The sequence below is a fragment of the Olea europaea genome, unplaced genomic scaffold (genome assembly GCF_002742605.1).
Source record: "Olea europaea var. sylvestris unplaced genomic scaffold, O_europaea_v1 scaffold2433, whole genome shotgun sequence".
Lineage (NCBI taxonomy): Eukaryota > Viridiplantae > Streptophyta > Magnoliopsida > Lamiales > Oleaceae > Olea > Olea europaea.
Window position 1 is genome coordinate 60,152 of NW_019242517.1, and position 17,365 is coordinate 77,516.

General features: G+C 38.9%; 1 pseudogene; it reads right to left on the minus strand.

The window, feature by feature from the left end:
• Nucleotides 1–12,998, minus strand: part of LOC111382092 — a 34,267-nt pseudogene extending 21,269 nt beyond the window's left edge.
• Nucleotides 12,999–17,365: the final 4,367 nt, after the last annotated feature.

The following is a 17,365-nucleotide window of genomic DNA, read 5'->3' on the forward strand; positions in this document are numbered from 1 at the left end:
GAATGGGGTGTTCTTGCAAGTGACGGTTTAATAACCCGTCACTTATACACCACACGGCTGCATGGTGTAGTAGTGGTTGCCCCTTTTGGTTTCAGTGAGGGTCCAAGCGGCTGCATGGACCCCTTGTCCATGCGGCTGCGGCTGCATGGACAAAGCCAAATTTTATTTTATTTTATTTTTCTAAAGCAAACTTACAATTATAACCCCAAACACACCTTGAAATTTAAAAATCCCCCGAAATTGGTTTTCAATTTCAAAATTGACTCGACTCACCATATTCCGAAAAATATATATATATTTTTTTGAAAGGGAATATGCTTATTGAAAACTTGGCACCAGAACCAATTCTTTACAAAAGTTTTTGAAAAGCATCTCGAAAAATAAAACGAACGACTTTGAACCACGAAATGCATTACTTCACACTCAAACACCCAAAATACTTTATTTAGCCCCGACTCATGCAACTATTAGCGTGTAGTGCCTAGACTATTATGAGTGAATGATCGATGACCTAGTAAAACATACGAAATTTAAACAAATTCCTAAATTAATGCAATAAAATAAATTGAAGGATACAGTGGGTTGCCTCCCACCCAGCGCTAGTTTATAGTCGATAGCTCGACTTTCTTGTATCTTCTTCACGTTGGGTTGTTGAGTTGCACAGTGGACTTCTGCTTAGGGAAATTACAGCCCCAATAATATTTTAGTCTTTGCCCATTGACGATGAAAGTGCCTTTGTCTCATGACTCACTTCAATAGCCCCATATTGCATCAGCTTAGTTATGGTATAGGGACCCGACCACCTTGTTCTTAGCTTTCCTGGGAAGAGTTTGAGTCTAGAATTGTACAATAACACTTTCTGGCCAACTTCAAACTCTCGCCTCTGAATGTGTAAATCATGTCATCTCTTGGTGCGCTCCTTGATCAACTTTGAGTTCTCGTAAGCTTCTATTCTCATCTCGTCCAATTCATTAAGTTGCAGCAGTCGTTTTTCACCGGCAGCCTTGAGATCCATATTCAACTGTTTCATAGCCCAATATGCTCGATGCTCCAACTCCAATGGTAGATGACACGCTTTCCCAAACACCAGGCGGTATGGAGACATTCCTATTGGTGTCTTAAATGCTGTTCTGTAAGCCCACAGTGCATCGTCCAACTTCTTAGACAATCTTTTTGGGATGAGTTCACTGTGACTCTCAGTATTCTCTTTAACTGCCTGTTCGAAACTTCAACTTGCCCATTAGTTTGTGGATGATATGGAGTTGCTACTTTATGTTTCACCCCATATTTGCTCAACAGCTGCTCTTATTGACGATTTATGAAGTGTTCGCCCCCATCACTTATTATCGCCCTCGGTGTACCATATCTTGTAAATATGTACTTCTTCAAGAACTCTATCACCACTTTTACATCGTTAGTAGGCAATGCAACAGCTTCTACCCACTTAGAGACATAGTCAACGGCCACCAAGATATATTGATTTGAGTACGATGGGGGAAAAGGTCCCATGAAGTCTATTCCCCATACATCAAATATTTCAACCTCCAAGATGTAATTTAAGTGGCATCTCATTTCTTCTTGAGATATTTCCGGTTCGTTGACATTTATCGCATCTCTTCACATACTCGAATGTGTCTCTGAATAAAGTAGGCCAATAGAAACCCGATTGTAGTATCTTTGCAGCAGTCTTTGAAGCTCCAAAATGCCCAGCATATGTAGAAGAGTGACAATGCTCTAGAATCTCTGGTACTTCATCTTCGGGAATGCATCTTCTGATTATCTGATCTGCGCCTCTTCTGTAGAGAATGGGATCCTCCCAAAAGTAATACTTCAGCTCTGCGAAGAACTTCTTTCTTTGATGGCTAGAATACTCTGGTGGAGGAATGGACTTAGCAAGGTAGTTAACGATATCAGCGTACCATGGGACTATTTCTACTCCAAAAATTTGCTCATCTGGAAAGATTTCATTAATGTCTACTGACATCTCAGGTTCATCCCGTTCCAATCTTAATAGGTGGTCAGCTACCACATTTTCACTGCCCTTCTTATCCTTGATCTAAATATCGAACTCTTGCAACAACAATATCCAGCGGATTAATCTCGGCTTAGCATCCTTCTTTATCATAAGACACTTCAGAGCGGCATGATCTGTGTAAATGATGACCTTAGACCCAACAAGATACAATTTGAACTTGTCGAATGCATAAACCACAGCTACCAATTCCTTCTCGGTTGTCACATAGTTGATTTAGGCATCGTTCAAAGTTCTACTTGCATAGTATATCACATGAAAGATTTTATTCTTTCTTTGTCCCAATACCGCACCAACTGCATGATCACTCGCATCGCACATTAGCTCAAAGGGTAAATCCCAATCATGTGACACAATCACAGGCACTGTTGTGAGTTTTTCCTTCAAAGTATTGAACGCTATCAAACATTCCTCATTAAACTCAAAAGATACCTCTTTCATTAGCAAGTTACACAGAGGCTTGGTGATTTTGGAGAAGTCCTTTATAAACCTCCTGTAAAACCCTGCATGCCCAAGGAAACTTCGAACTCCTTTTACTGATGTAGGTGGCGGTAGTTTCTCAATAACCTGAATTTTCGCCTTATCCACCTCTATCCCCTTTGCCGATACTCTATGTCCCAAGACTATTTCCTCTTGAACCATGAAATGACATTTCTCCCAGTTCAATACTAAGTTCGTTTATCTGCATCTTTGCAAAACCAAGTTTAAGTGATCCAAGCACTCATCAAATGAGGTCCCAAAGACCGAGAAGTCATCCATAAAGATTTGAATGAATTTCTCCACCATATCTGAGAAAATTGCCATCATGTATCGCTGAAATGTGGCAGCAGCGTTACAAAGCCCAAATGGCATTCTTCGGTATGCAAAGGTACCATAGGGACATGTGAAGGTGGTCTTTTCCTAATCATCCAGTGCCACTGATATTTGATTATAACCCGAATACCCATCCAAAAAATAGTAGTGGGAATGGCCTGCCAATCTCTCCAACATCTAATCTATAAATAGAAGAGGGAAGTGATCTTTCCTTGTAGCGGTATTTAGTTTGCGGTAATCAATGCAAACTCTCCACCCTGTTACCGTCCTTGTCAGAATCAACTCATTCTTTTCATTCTGAACCACTGTAATTCCTCCTTTCTTGGGCACAACTTGCACTGGACTAGTCCATTTACTATCTGATATCGGGTAGATTATTTCAGCATCCAGAAGTTTGATCACCTCAGCTCTTACTACCTCCTTCATGTTTGGGTTTAGCCTCCTTTGACTTTCAACTGTTGGTCGAAAATTCTCCTCCATGAGAATTTTATGCATACATACGGAAGGGCTGATCCCTTTGATATCAGCTGTGGTCCACCCAATTGCTTGCTTGTTATCTCAAAGCACCCTAAGCAGTTTTTCCTCCTCCACTTCACTAACCATGTTTGAAATTATCACTGGAAGTGTCTTAGACTCCCCCAAATATGCATATCTTAAGTGTGGGGACAGCTGCTTAAGTTCCAGCTTTGGTGGCTTTAGAATAGATGGCTGTGATTTCTCAGGCCCCGTCCTAAGCTCCTCAAAGTATCGTTTTCGCGTGTAAGGTGGGTTGGACTCCAAAAATATTGCACACATTTCTATGTCCACAGAATCAGAATTTGTGGATTTAGAATGTGCAATGCAGGCCTCCAATGCATTTGATGGATTTTGCAGTGTAAACGACTCTTCAATCATTTTATCAATCATGTCAACCCTGAAACATCTGTCAGTCTCTATAGGTAGTTTCATAGCCTTGAAGACATTGAATGAAACCTGTTCTTCTCCCAATCTCAGTATCAACTGCCCATTCTGAACGTCGATCAAAGCTCTACCTGTGGCCAAGAATGGTCTGCCCAGTATTAAAGGAACATCTTTATCTTCTTCCATATCCAGAATCAAAAAATTTACTTCTGGGAATATGAACTTCTCCACTTTAACCAATACGTCTTCAATTATTTCTCGTGGATGTGTCAATGATCTGTCAGCCAGCTGTAAGGTCACCGTGGTAGCTTTAGCTTTTTCCAATCCTAATTTCCTGAAAACGGACAATGGCATTAAATTAATACTTGCACCAAGATCACATAAAGCTTTATCAAAATAAAATTCACCAATGGTACAAGGGACAGTGAAACTCTCTGGATCTTTCAATTTTGGCGGGAGCTTTCTCTGAATCCTGGCACTGCACTTCTCTGTTAGCATAACTGTCTCGTGATCTCCTAGCTTCCTTTTGTTTGACAGGATGTCTTTCAGAAATTTTGCATAGCTAGGCATCTGAACCAGTGCTTCAGCGAATGAGATGTTGATATGGAGCTTCTTGAAGACCTCGAGAAACTTCTTGTATTGCTGTTCCATCTTTTACTTCTTCAGCCTCTGTGGAAACAGTATGGGTGGCTCATATGGGTTCACAGTTACAGTCTCTTTATCCCTTGAGTTTTCTTTATTTGCTCTCGGTGTTGGCTCTTTTGTCTGCTCTTCTTGCTCCAAAATCTCTTCTACTTCAGGAGACATCTCTTTTCTGTTTGCCACGAGATTATTCACTTGTCTCTCAGGTAATTCCACTCCACTTCTCATTGTTATAGCCTTTGCATGCTCTTTCAGATTGACTTCTGTGTTACTTGGCAAGCTGCCTGGTGCTCTACCTGTTAATGCAACTGCCATCTGTCCCATCTGAGTTTCCAAATTCTTGATGGCTGCATTCTGGTCCTGAAGAGTGGCTTCTATCTTCTTCATGAATTGGTTGTTCGCCTCCATATATTGGTTGGTCTGTTCCATGAATTTGCCGAACATTTCTTCCAATTGAGGCTTCTTCTCTTGCTGTTGATATTACCCCTGTGGCCTATTCTGATTTTGGTTGCTCCAAGAAAAGTTGGGGTGCTTTTTCCAACTTGAGTTGAAGGTCTCTCCATACGTGTTATTCTGCTGGCATTGTCCCCATTGAGCAAAATCTGCTTGCTCTTTTCCTTGTGCTAAAATTGGACATTCTGCTGTCACATGCTCAGCTCCACATTCCTCACAATTTGCCTTCTTTGTCTGCGCTGCGTTAGCTGACTGGGTAATGTTTTCCACCTTGTGAAATAAAGAATCTATCTTAGCGGACAACGCTGAATATACATCCACTTCATAAACTCCTGGTGTCATTTTTGGTACTGCCCGTTCCATGGTCCACATTGTTGAGGTTGTAGCCATTGTCTCATATAACTTCAATGCTTCATCAATTGTTTTCGTGGACAATGACCCATTAGCTGAAGAGTCGACCATGCTCTTGAAAGCTGGAAGTAGCCCTGCATAGAAATATTGGACCTGAAGTCCCTTGCTAATCCCGTGGTGGGGACACTTCCTTAGTAGATTTTTGAATCTGTTCCAAGCCTCATCAAAATTCTCAGATTCACCTTACCTGAAGATAGATATGTCATGCTTTAGCTTTGCTATCTTGGCCGGTGGGAAGAACTCAGTACAGAACTTTTGAGCTAGGTCATTCCAGGTAGTAATGCTGGCTATCGGCTGAGAATCAAGCCATTCAATTGCCTTGTCCCGCAAAGTATGTGGAAACAACCTTAATCTTATGGCGTCATCAGAGATTCCTTGATATCTAAAGTGCTGGCACATCTCTAAGAAACGCGAGACGTGCGTGTGCGGATTCTCTTCAATTCTTCCATAAAACTGATGTCCATTCTGGAACAGTTGTATCACATTTGTCTTCAACTGGAAATTTGACTGCCCGAACAGTGGATATACAATGCTGGATTGGCTTTGAATGATTTGAGGGGTCATGAACTCTCCAATGAGCATGTTTCCTTCATCTTCTTCCCCTCTTTCATTGGCTTGTATAACAGGATTGTGTTGTACGTTCTCCATCTGATTTCTCGCTGCTCTGTTTTCTCTCTGCGTTCTTCTTAAGCTTCGTTCGATCTCTGGATCAGTTGGGAGTAGATCTCCTTCAGCAGATCTTGGCATGCACTTCTGCAAGGGAATTCAATTTAAACACTTAAGTAACTAAAATATGCACTTATGTAATAAAACTAAATAGCAATAAAATAAAATGAATTAAAATAAAATTAAAAATAAAAAGTTTGAATTAGTGCTAAATTGAATAAAATTAAACGAATACTCAATCCCCGACAACGGCACCAAAAACTTGTTCACGAAATAATTCTTTCGATTTAAAACTACTGCAAGTGTACGGATCGTAACAAGTAATAAAGTGGATTTTAAAAAGTCCGAATATCGTCCCTCAGAGATTGAGTAGTTCAATTCTATATAATCTAGCCTTAACCGAATCTAATTGAGTGAAAATATGGTCTAAATGCAAAAAGCCCTGATTTCAATTGAAAACCCTAATTTCAATTAAAAAACCCTAATTTCTATTAAAAACCCTAATTTCTCAATTAGAAACCCTAATTTCGAAATTTCTCTAATTAAACGACTCAAACACTCAAGTAAATGAAATTATACAAATTCAAAAGCTAATTTATGGAAATGAATCAAAATAAAGTCACTAGGATCACGAATCCCCAATTGAAGTTATGAAAACCCTAGTTTCATAAAATTAATGACCCGATGGAAATTTGCCAATTCAATGTTCCTAGTTCTATCCAATATATTCTCTTGATATATATATTAGACCTATTCTTGCACACCACCAGCCTATATCTCTATGGATGATGCAAATATACAAGAATGCATGTGGTTTTGTGAACAATTAAAGAATTGCATAAAGCATATGGGTATATCTCTATCCCCTATCGAACCCTATGTTAATTTACACCTTATCGAACCTATTCCACTTCTCTTGAATGTAAGAAATAAGTCATCAACACTCACACAATCATTGGCCACTAATTGCGGAAGAAAATCAATGCATAAAACCAATCAAATTATCCAAACGAGTCTTTATATTAAATTCATGAAATATGGAATTAAAATAACAAACAATGGTTCATCGATCACCTAGTGAATTGAAAACCTAGCCTAAAATATTCATAATTACAAAAAAAAATGAAATTAACAAATATAAAGAATAGCACCTGTATGAAAATTTCTTGAAATCTTGAATAAAGCCTTGAAAACCCGCTTGAATTCTTGTGGAATCGGCTTCAAGATCGTATTTCTTGCCTCCAAAATTTATATTTTTCTTCTCCCTAGACGTTCTACCCTATTTCTGATGAATTTTAACTTTTATATCATTTCCTCACAGAGCCCCGAAAGAGTTTCAATTAAAAACGCAACTTCAGAATTTACTATGATTTTTAAAGCCATGCGGCAGCATGGTGTCAAACCATGCGACCGCATGGTTCAACTGATCCGCCTTAATAAAATCCCTACATCCTTATGTGCGGCCGCATGGTTGTAACTTTACAACCTTGCTGCTTTGGTCCCTGAACTTCGTTTTCTCTTTTCTTGATCTCCTTTCTTTCTTTCCTTTGTTCCATTATCAAATATTGACTCCTAATTGATGTTTGGGTCAATCAATTCCTTGATCACTTGCTCGGCTCATCTTTTGATTAATTGCAATTTAGTCCTTCATCTTTCACTTTTCTTCAATTCAGTCCAATGTTACTTCTTTCTTCCTCCGATCATCTTGTATCGTCCTCAATCTCATACTTGGCATATTTTCATTCTCGTTCTACACTTTAGCTCATCTTTCCAATATTTGCACCTTTGGTCCCCGAACTATCGCTTTATTTCGTTTTGGTCCTTTTTCGGCTCTTTTATTCTGAATTCCATCTTTTCCATAGAAATACCTACATTGCATGAATTTAACGAGATTAAGTCACAATTCAACTACTTTGTCCATATTTAAGTTATGTTTGTGAGCTAAATAAGTGTGTAAAAACACACTTATCACTGTGCTCATCAAAATGTTGGTAAACTAGAACCAAGATCATTAAAGTGTGTTTTCTTGGGTTATGATGAATATGTTAAAGGGTACAGATTATGAGTTAAATCTAAAAAAGGTTATAGAGTAATAATTAGAAATGATGTAGTCTTTAATGAATCCTTGATGCCATGTCTTGAAGGAAAAGGAAATAACTTGACTGAAAAAGATGTTCAAATTGAGGTGGAGCCTTCCTACAGTAACCGGAATATTTCTGTAACTACTGCAGAAGGAAATGAAAATGAAGAACATGTTATTTTACCTGAAACTGAAGATGAAACTGAACATGTTGAAGAGGCTGATTCTGCAACTCTTCCCCTTGATGATTATCAACTCACAAGAGATAGGGAGAAAAGGCAAATCAGACCCTCCACTAGGTTTGATAGTGACACCTTTGTATCCTTATTTACCTACCAAGACCTAACTGAAAATGAGCCAAACACTTTTGAAGAACCCATGGAATGTAAAGAAAGAAAAAATTGGAAAATGGCCATGGAAGATGAAATGTCTTCACTCCTTAAAAATAAGACATGGATTCTAGTTGATAAGCCCAAAGGACAAAAATTAATTGATTGCAAGTGGATTTATAAAATAAAATCTGGAGAAGGTGATGATAAAAACATAAGATATAAAGCTAGACTTGTAGCAAAGGGTTTCACACAAAAAGAAGGTGTGGACTATACTGAATTTTTTTCTCTTGTTGCTAAGTATGTTACTATCAGATGTTTACTTGCACTTGTTACACAATTTAAATGGGAACTTGATCGACTAGATGTTAAAACTGCTTTCCTGTATGGAGAATTAGATGAAATAATATACATGAAACAACCAATTGGTTTTGAGGAAGGGGATCCTAAAAACACTGTTTGTTTGTTAAAGAAATCATTGTATGGCCTAAAGTAGGCACCTTGACAGTGGTACAAAAGATTTGACACTTTTATCTTGAAACTTGGATTTAAAAGAAGCCAATATGATACTTGCTTGTACTGCAAAGGTAGTGGAGTTGAAAACTCATTATATCTGATCCCGTATGTTGATGATATGTTGTTGGCTAGTTCTGATAAATCAAAAATTGATGATATTAAATCAACGTTAAGTTCTGAGTTTGATATGAAAGACCTTGGCGCTGCTAAAAGAATATTGGGCATGCAGATTTGGAGAAACAAGGATAAAAATATGTTATTTTTAAATCAATATGACTATGTGTCTAAAATCTTGAAAAAATTCAACATGCATGATTGTAAGCATGTAACACTGCCTCTTGCTAATCATTTTAGATTATCTTCTGAATTTTGTCCTAAATCTGAAGATAAATATGCCAGAATGTCAAAAATTTCGTATGCTAATGTAATTGGCTCTGTGATGTATTTGATGATATGCACCTTATTTGATCTTGCATTTAGTATTAGCATTTTAAGTAGATTCATGAGTAATCCTGGTGAAGAACATTAGCATGCTTTGAAATGGTTATTGAGGTACCTAAAGGGATCATCAAACTTAGGTTTAGTGTTTAAATCAGATAAAAATGGGATATGTTTGAAAGGCTATACTGACTCTGACTTTGCTGGAAATAAAAATAATAGAAAGTCAACCTCATCCTATTTTTATACACTATGTTGTACTGCCATTAGTTGGAAGTCTCAACTTCATAAAATTGTTGCTCTCTCCTCTACTGAGGCAGAATACATAGCAGCAACTGATGTTGTTAAGGAGGGGATTTGGTTTAATGGTTTATTGACAGAAATGGGTTTTAATGATAATCTCACTATGCTATTTTCTGATAATCAGAGTGCCATTCATTTAAGCAAAAATCTCATGTTTCATGACAGATCAAAACATATTGATGTTAAGTATCATTTTATAAGAGATATAGTCTCAAAAGGTGAAATTAAGATTGATAAAATTTCTACTCATTTTAATCCATCAGATATGGATACAAAAGTAATTCCATTAAACAAATTCTTAAACTGTTTGAAACTTTTATCTGTTGATACTTTGTAATTTTTGTACAGGTAAATAGAGCAAATGATAATGAGTTCAGAATTTGCTCTTGGCTACACTATAGTTCCAAAATTCTGGTAGCAAGGTGGAGATTGTGAGATTCGAACCATGGTATTTTGCTTCCAGAATTTTATTACACTGTGAAGTCGTGTTTTGTGGAAATGCAACTCTATTAAATTGGCACTTTCGTCTGGATGGCGACACGTGGTTGAACCTTGGCTGTTGGATTGAGTCTGGAACCTTCCATTATAATGTGTCGTTTCACTTGGCACTTGCATTGACTCCATTACGCGTTTTACTCTTGGTCTTTGAGAGAGAGAGGAAAAACCTCTCGTCTGGTTAGGGTTTGTTTAGCTTGATTCTGTGGCTCAAATCTCTGATTTGAGGCCTTAAATGTGAAAGTCTTAGTGATTTTGTTTGGATATTCTGAGTGATTATCTGTAATGGTTTGTGTCCTCTTCTGTTGTGATGTTTTGAGAGGGATGCAACGAAGTTTCTTCGTGATTCTTCGAAGGTTTTGAGTCGATCTTGAGAGATAAGTATCTTTGATTCATCTCAGTGTATTTGTTGAACTCTTGTAACCTTTCGTTGCCATTTTTGACTATTATAGTGCAACCGAGCGTCATCCAACTTGTTGGATGCTCAACAGGGGAAGTAGGCGTTAGATGCGGTCGCCGAACCTCCGGAGCTTAGGCCAAAAGAAATCTTGTGTTGATTCTTTAATTTTCTGCACAATTTACTTTTGGTTGATTTTTATTTCTTGCTTCTTGGTTTAATATTGTGTGACCTTTGCCTTACATAAGGAATTTCGAGTTGAAGAGCTCTATTCTGGAGTTTAGAGTTTGATAATGCTAGACGCTCAAGGTATCCCCGTATGTGCAGGAGAATAACATGATCCTTAGAGATGGCTTTTTTTTTGCTTTGTTCATTTAGTTTATTTCATTCCTTAATTCATGTAAAGTCGAAGTAGTACTTCCACACTTTTTTTCTTTCTTATGTAATCTCAGGTAAAAGGTTTTTAATGTCCCCCTCCTCTGTGTACTTAATTTCATATCAATAAAGGGTCAGTGAATACAAACCCCTCCACTGAGTCTAGTTTGAGGCATATAAATCGACCTTTGATTTACGATGTATTGTATGAAAATAGAAGCACTAAGATTTCTTGCAGAACGCCAAATTTCAAAAGAAACGCCTTTGGCTCTAAATGAATATTACTTTAAAAAATTAACAAATCTGAAAGAAAAGTCTCAGCTTCCTGAAACTACCTTCATGTAAGTATCTACATCTGGATCTGGAATAATTTTTCCCTCTTTCTCCCTTCTAGTGAGCTCATTCATAATTTCTTTAGAGGAAGGAACCAAAAATATTAGTTTTATCACAAAGACTATCTTGTTAAAATTTGATTGCATTGAAAGGCAAACCTGCTCTGTTTCCAACTCCCTGGCAGCGACATGAAAAATCAAGTGTTTCCCTGAGTCATTTGAGGGATATGCAGATCGTGTTGGCTCACATAGCCGAAGTTTTTTGGGGTACGAACTCTTCTAGTTTATAACCATTGTATGAAACCTCACCTGTAACCTATTGGAGATAAATAAAGAGAGAGAAATCTAGATGTTAATCATTGCCATAAAACTGAATTTAAAGAACAAACATTTCAATGGGATACTGATTAAACGATTACCCCAGGACATTAGGGAAATGAGATCAGAAAACTATTCTAACGACACAATAAAGTAATATGTACCCTTTGCTAGCCCATGCACAGGGAAAGAGCTACCTTGAGAGATTTGTTCAAATTTCCTGAAAGTGCTTTCAATAAAGTGGTCTTCCCACACCCTGGAGGACCAAGTAGTAGAGTCATTCTGCAGCAAGAAACCAAAAAATGAGTCAATTATTGGACACCGGAATCCATTAAATATGGCTAAACATGTTAAAAAATGCAAGATATAATTAAATGCAAATGTTCCAACTCAAAGCTACAAACTTGTAAGAAGATGGTAAATTGCATGTACTTATTGAGACATTTTAGCAAGCAATACAACCAACTTCTCTGAATAATACATAAGAAGAGAGAGAGGACGTGAAATGAAAAGGTATTCACACAAAATTTTATGTTGGAAATTTCACATGGTTGAAGCAATGACAGAAAACTTCTGTAACATACCTTCCCGGCTTAATGACGCCACTAACATCATCAATGATTCTTATCTTAACCTCTTCTGATGAAAGACCTGTAATCCTGGTAAGGTCCTGTTCACCAAATAGATTTATAATTAAAGTCAAAATTCATTTTGGACAATGCTTCAATTTAATAGTCATGCCTTTCTTGAGTTGATAATCAAGTTGCTTAATACTTCTAAACATACTTACAGGAAGGTAGGTTTGAATTACACAAACATGGCATACATTTACATGGTACATGGACCAAATGAGTTAAGAAACTAAATTGGGTTGGATGAAATTCAACTACTTACTGGAAGCATGCCTTTTAAAGAATTCCAAAGAGTTGGAAGTGGCTTCCCACGAACTACTTGGCATTCTGCTTCAACACGCAAATTGGTAAATCTCACTTCGATGCTGGGAAATCTTACACCGACTCTGCAAGCATATATCAAACACGACTCTTTGATGATAAATGAATAAATTAAAAAATATGTAAGCCCACATAGATTATTGCATGTCAAAGAAAAATAATCCTCACTTGTCAATTCTTTTCCTAATTTTATGCAACAGTCTAAGGTTGTCATGTTCAACGTGCTTAATGATCTTTTGAATGAACATCTGCCTCTCCAGAGGGCCAAGTTTAGTAACATCAACCACCCTTTTCCCTTTACTGTTGGCTTCATCTTTTTCATCAAATACAGATAATCTCAACTGTTCAAATACCGGAAGTTTTTCAATCTCAGCCCACTTTAAGGCTGTTTCATCGTCAACATCAACATTTTCTGCTAAAGTGGAGGCTGAATCGCTTCCAAAACTCGACCCGTGATACCGGGACGATGATCTCCAACTACTACCTAACTCTGATAATTCAGTTCTGGCTGACTCTAAATCATCCATACCAGCCAGCCTAGCCATATTATAAAGAAACTATTGTCTGAGTTGTGGGTTTCTGCTTCAGCGCGGTATTTATAAGACAGCTGTGAGTTCATTTGCCATGCATATATTGTAAAAAATGAGATAGCAATTTCGAGTGAGCAAAACGCCTTCGTTTACAAGTGAAGACATAACAACTGTGAACAAAACTAAGTGATGTTTGGGCTTTAACTTTTCCTAACAACATTTTTACGTGCCTTTGAACTCCTACAGTTGTCTTTTCTTTATTGGATAAAGGGCTAATCCACCCTTCTATATTATAGATGCCATTACAAATGCATATGCCCAAGTCTTTTGACAAAGACTCGTTAAGGTGAAAGAGACAATGTTGAATGGTAAATCTAGTATATTGTAAAGTAGTATAGGGGTTTCTTATTGTCAAGGTGTTGGGGAAATACTCTTCCTAAGATGTCCAAGATCAAACAAACTTGAAACGTGAAAAATCTCAAACCACTTCAAAAATAAGAAATTGGGGAAGAAATGATTTTCAATATATAAATGAAAAACAATAGATTTGGATTACTTGAACAAGCCTCAAGTTAATCCCAAAGAAAGAAAAATGACTTTGAATTTATACCCAAGAAGAACAACCTCTTACTTGATAAATTCTATCCAAGCCCTTCTCTCTTTTCTCTTCTCTAAAATCGGGTTCTTTACTTTGCAAGGGAAAAAACCAGCTTTATATAATGTATCGAGGCGCCTAGGCGCCAGGTTTCTGCCTGGATTCAGCAATTGGGGCGCCTAGGCACCCATGAGTGGCGCCTAGGCGCCATCCCTACTCCTCTTCTACTCCTCCTTTCTCACAATTCTCCACCTCGTACATCATTTGATAGACCTCAAATTTTGGACGAACACAAGAAGAAGCAGCAAGCGCCAAACTCGGCTGCACCATTCAAACCATGGTTGCCTACGTACCCAAAACTCAAGATCAAGCCTCCGTAGTTCACCTCCACCTTCATATACTCTCCACCTCATTTCAACCCCGCCCCGAAGGGCCATGCCCCCTCGGGCATATCAACATGGACTAATGTAAAGCAAGTCCAAGCAATGCTGAAACTTGCTACCCGTTACCACTTTGGTTAACATGTCTGCTGGGTTCTCATTTGTGTGTACCTTCAAGAGAGAAATATCACATTCTTCTATGACATCACGCACAAAATGATACCTGACGTCGATATGCTTGGTTCGAGCATGATGAACCTGATTCTTAGCCAAATAAATCGCACTCTGGCTATCACACCACAAGTCCACACAATCCTGCTCAATCCCCAAATCATCTAGAAGACCCCACAACCACAACGCTTCCTTCACTCCCTCTGCCATGGCCATATACTCGGCCTCTGTAGTAGAAAGAGCCACTATAGCCTGTAACATCGATCGCCAACTAACTGGGGCACCATGTATGCAAAACACATATCCAGTAGCAAATCGTCGTCTATCTAGATCACCTGCATAATCCGAGTCCACAAACTTACTTATATGACATGCATCTCTACCAAAACATAAAACCTATCCGCGGTACCTTTTAAGTACCTCAGGATCCACTTCACAGTTTCCCAGTGTGCCTTCCCCAGATTTGCCATGAATCTACTGACCACACTAACCGCCTGTGAAATATTTGGGCGTATACACACCATGGCATACATCAAACTGCCAACTGCACCAGCATAATGTACACGATTAATGCGTACCTTTTCTTCCGCTGTAGTAAGAGATTGTTTACCAGAGAGCCTGAAATGTGGAGCCAATGGAGTCACCACCGACTTTGCACCTTGCAACCCGAACCTAGCAATAATCCGCTCAATGTAGCCTTTCTGACTCAAGAACATTCGCCGGTTCGTCCTCTCTCTTCTAATCTCCATACCCAGTATTTTCCTAGCAACCCTCATATCCTTCATCTCAAACTCTTTACCAAGTTGAGATTTCAACCTATCTATCTCCACCTTGCTTTTCGAAGCAATAAGCATGTCATCCACATACAAAAGAAGATAGATATAGTTACCTCCCCGAAGTTTTCGAATATAAACACAACAGTCATACTCATTTCTGGAGAAACCATGCTTTATCATGAAGGAGTCAAATCGCTTGTACCACTGCCGAAGAGATTGCTTCAATCCATATAGTGATTTTCTCAAGCGACATACCTGATGTTCCTTATTCTCAACCTTGTAGCCCTCAGGTTGATGCATATAGATTTCCTCATCCAAGTTCCCGTGTAAGAAGACGGTTTTGACATCGAGTTGTTCCAGCTCAAGATCATGATGAGCAACAATATTCAATAGCACCCGAATGGAAGTGTGCTTGACCACCGGAGAAAAGATCTCATTGTAGTCAACTCCCTCTCTTTGTGCAAACCCCTTAGCCACTAACCTTGCTTTGAATCTTGTACCACCGAGTTTGGTAGGATCTTCTTTCTTTTTGTACAACTACTTGCAACCAATAGCTTTCTTACCTATGGGCAATGAGACAACCTCCCATGTTTAGTTCTTGTGAAGTGATTCCATCTCTTCTTCCATTGCTGCCAACCAACTCTCACTATTGTTGTTTAAAATAGCTTCTTTGAAAGTGGCAGGCTCATCATCCTCCACCGAGAGTGCATACTCAACCAAATTTGTCTGCCCATAGTGCCTTAAAAGCTCGTCTGACCCCAACTTTAGAACTTGCTTGTAAGTACGGCGTGGCCTAGAGGAAGCCAAGTTATCTGCAAGCTGCTGTTGTTGCTGTGCCTGTTCATTCTCTTGCTGAACCGCCTCTTGTTCAAGCTCATCATCACTCTCATCTTGAGTGTCTGCATGATGCTCCTCTTGAACATGCCTAGAACCAGGTTGATCTCTAGGTCTATGTCAACAACTTGAGACTTTGTAGTCTCAACATCATCACCACCGGGCACTGTAGCTTTCAACGAAGCTATCATGGAGTTCTCATCAAAAGTAACATCTCTGCTGATTATGAACTTAGAATCCTCTACACACCATAGGCGATAGCCTTTTACACCTGCCGCATACCCCAAGAATATAGCCTTCTTGGCCCTCGCATCAAGCTTTCCCTCGTTGACGTGATAGTAGGCTGTGCATCCGAATATTCTGAGTTTCTCATAATCTGCATGTTCTCCTGTCAATACCCTGTAAGGTACATCTCCATCTAACCTTGAATGTGGAGATCGGTTCACTATGTAGCAAGCATTTGCAACTGACTCTGCCCACCATTCTCTGCCCAAACCAGCACAGGATCGCATACACATCGATTTCTCTCAAAATGTGTGATTCAGTCTTTCTGCGATCCCATTCTGTTGCGGTGTATTTCTAACTGTCCAGTGTCTCGCAATGTCTTCCTTACCACAGAACTCCTTGAAAGCACCATCTGTATACTCAGTACCGTTATCAGATCGCGGTGTCTTCAATTTCTTTCCTGTTCAGTTTTCAACCATTGCTTTCCACTTCTTGGAAGTGTCGAATACCTCATTCTTATGCTTCAAAAAATAAATCCAAGCATATCTAGAATAATCATCAACAAATGTAACAAAATACCTGAAACCGCCTTTGGAAGTGATAGAAGCCGGACCCCATACATCCGTGTGCACATAGTCTAGAATGCCTATGCTTCTATGTTGGCTTGGCTGGAACTGAACTCGGTGTGCTTTACCATACACGCAATGCTCGCAAAAATCCATGCAAGGCTTCTTCAAGTTCTTTAGCAAACCTTTCTTGACCAGCAGATCTAGCCCCTTTTCAGACATATGCCCAAGCCTCCTATGCCATAGCCGAGTGCACTCACATGGGTCTCTACCACTTCCACTTGTTCCAACCGCTACATCTTCTGTAACTGTAGTACCCTAAAGAGCATAGAGATTGCCTTCACAAATACCCTTCATCACAATCAAAGAACCACGAACAACCTTCTTTACTCCATTCCATGTTACAATCTTGCAACCACTGGAGTCTAAGGAACCAACAGAGATAAGGTTCTTCCGCAAATCAGGAACATGTCTAACATCCATCTATGTTCTAACCACTCCATCAAACATCTTGATTCTAATTGAATCGAGTCCCACCGTTTTACAGGAATGGTTATTACCCACCAACACGGTTCCACCGTCAGTGCTTCTATAGGAAGCAAACCACTTCCTATTTGAACACATATGGTAAGAGCATCCAGAGTCAAGAATCCACTTACCGGAAATTTCTTCATCACAAGAGATGGTGTAGCACTCATCGCTTTCCCCTCCTTCCGAGGCATAGCTAACCTCTTGCTTGACTTGCACCTTCCCGTTGTTGTTGTTCTTATTGTTCTTCTTCGAACCCCTTTTGTTAGTACAATTCGCCTTGAAATGCCCAAGCTCGCCGCATTTG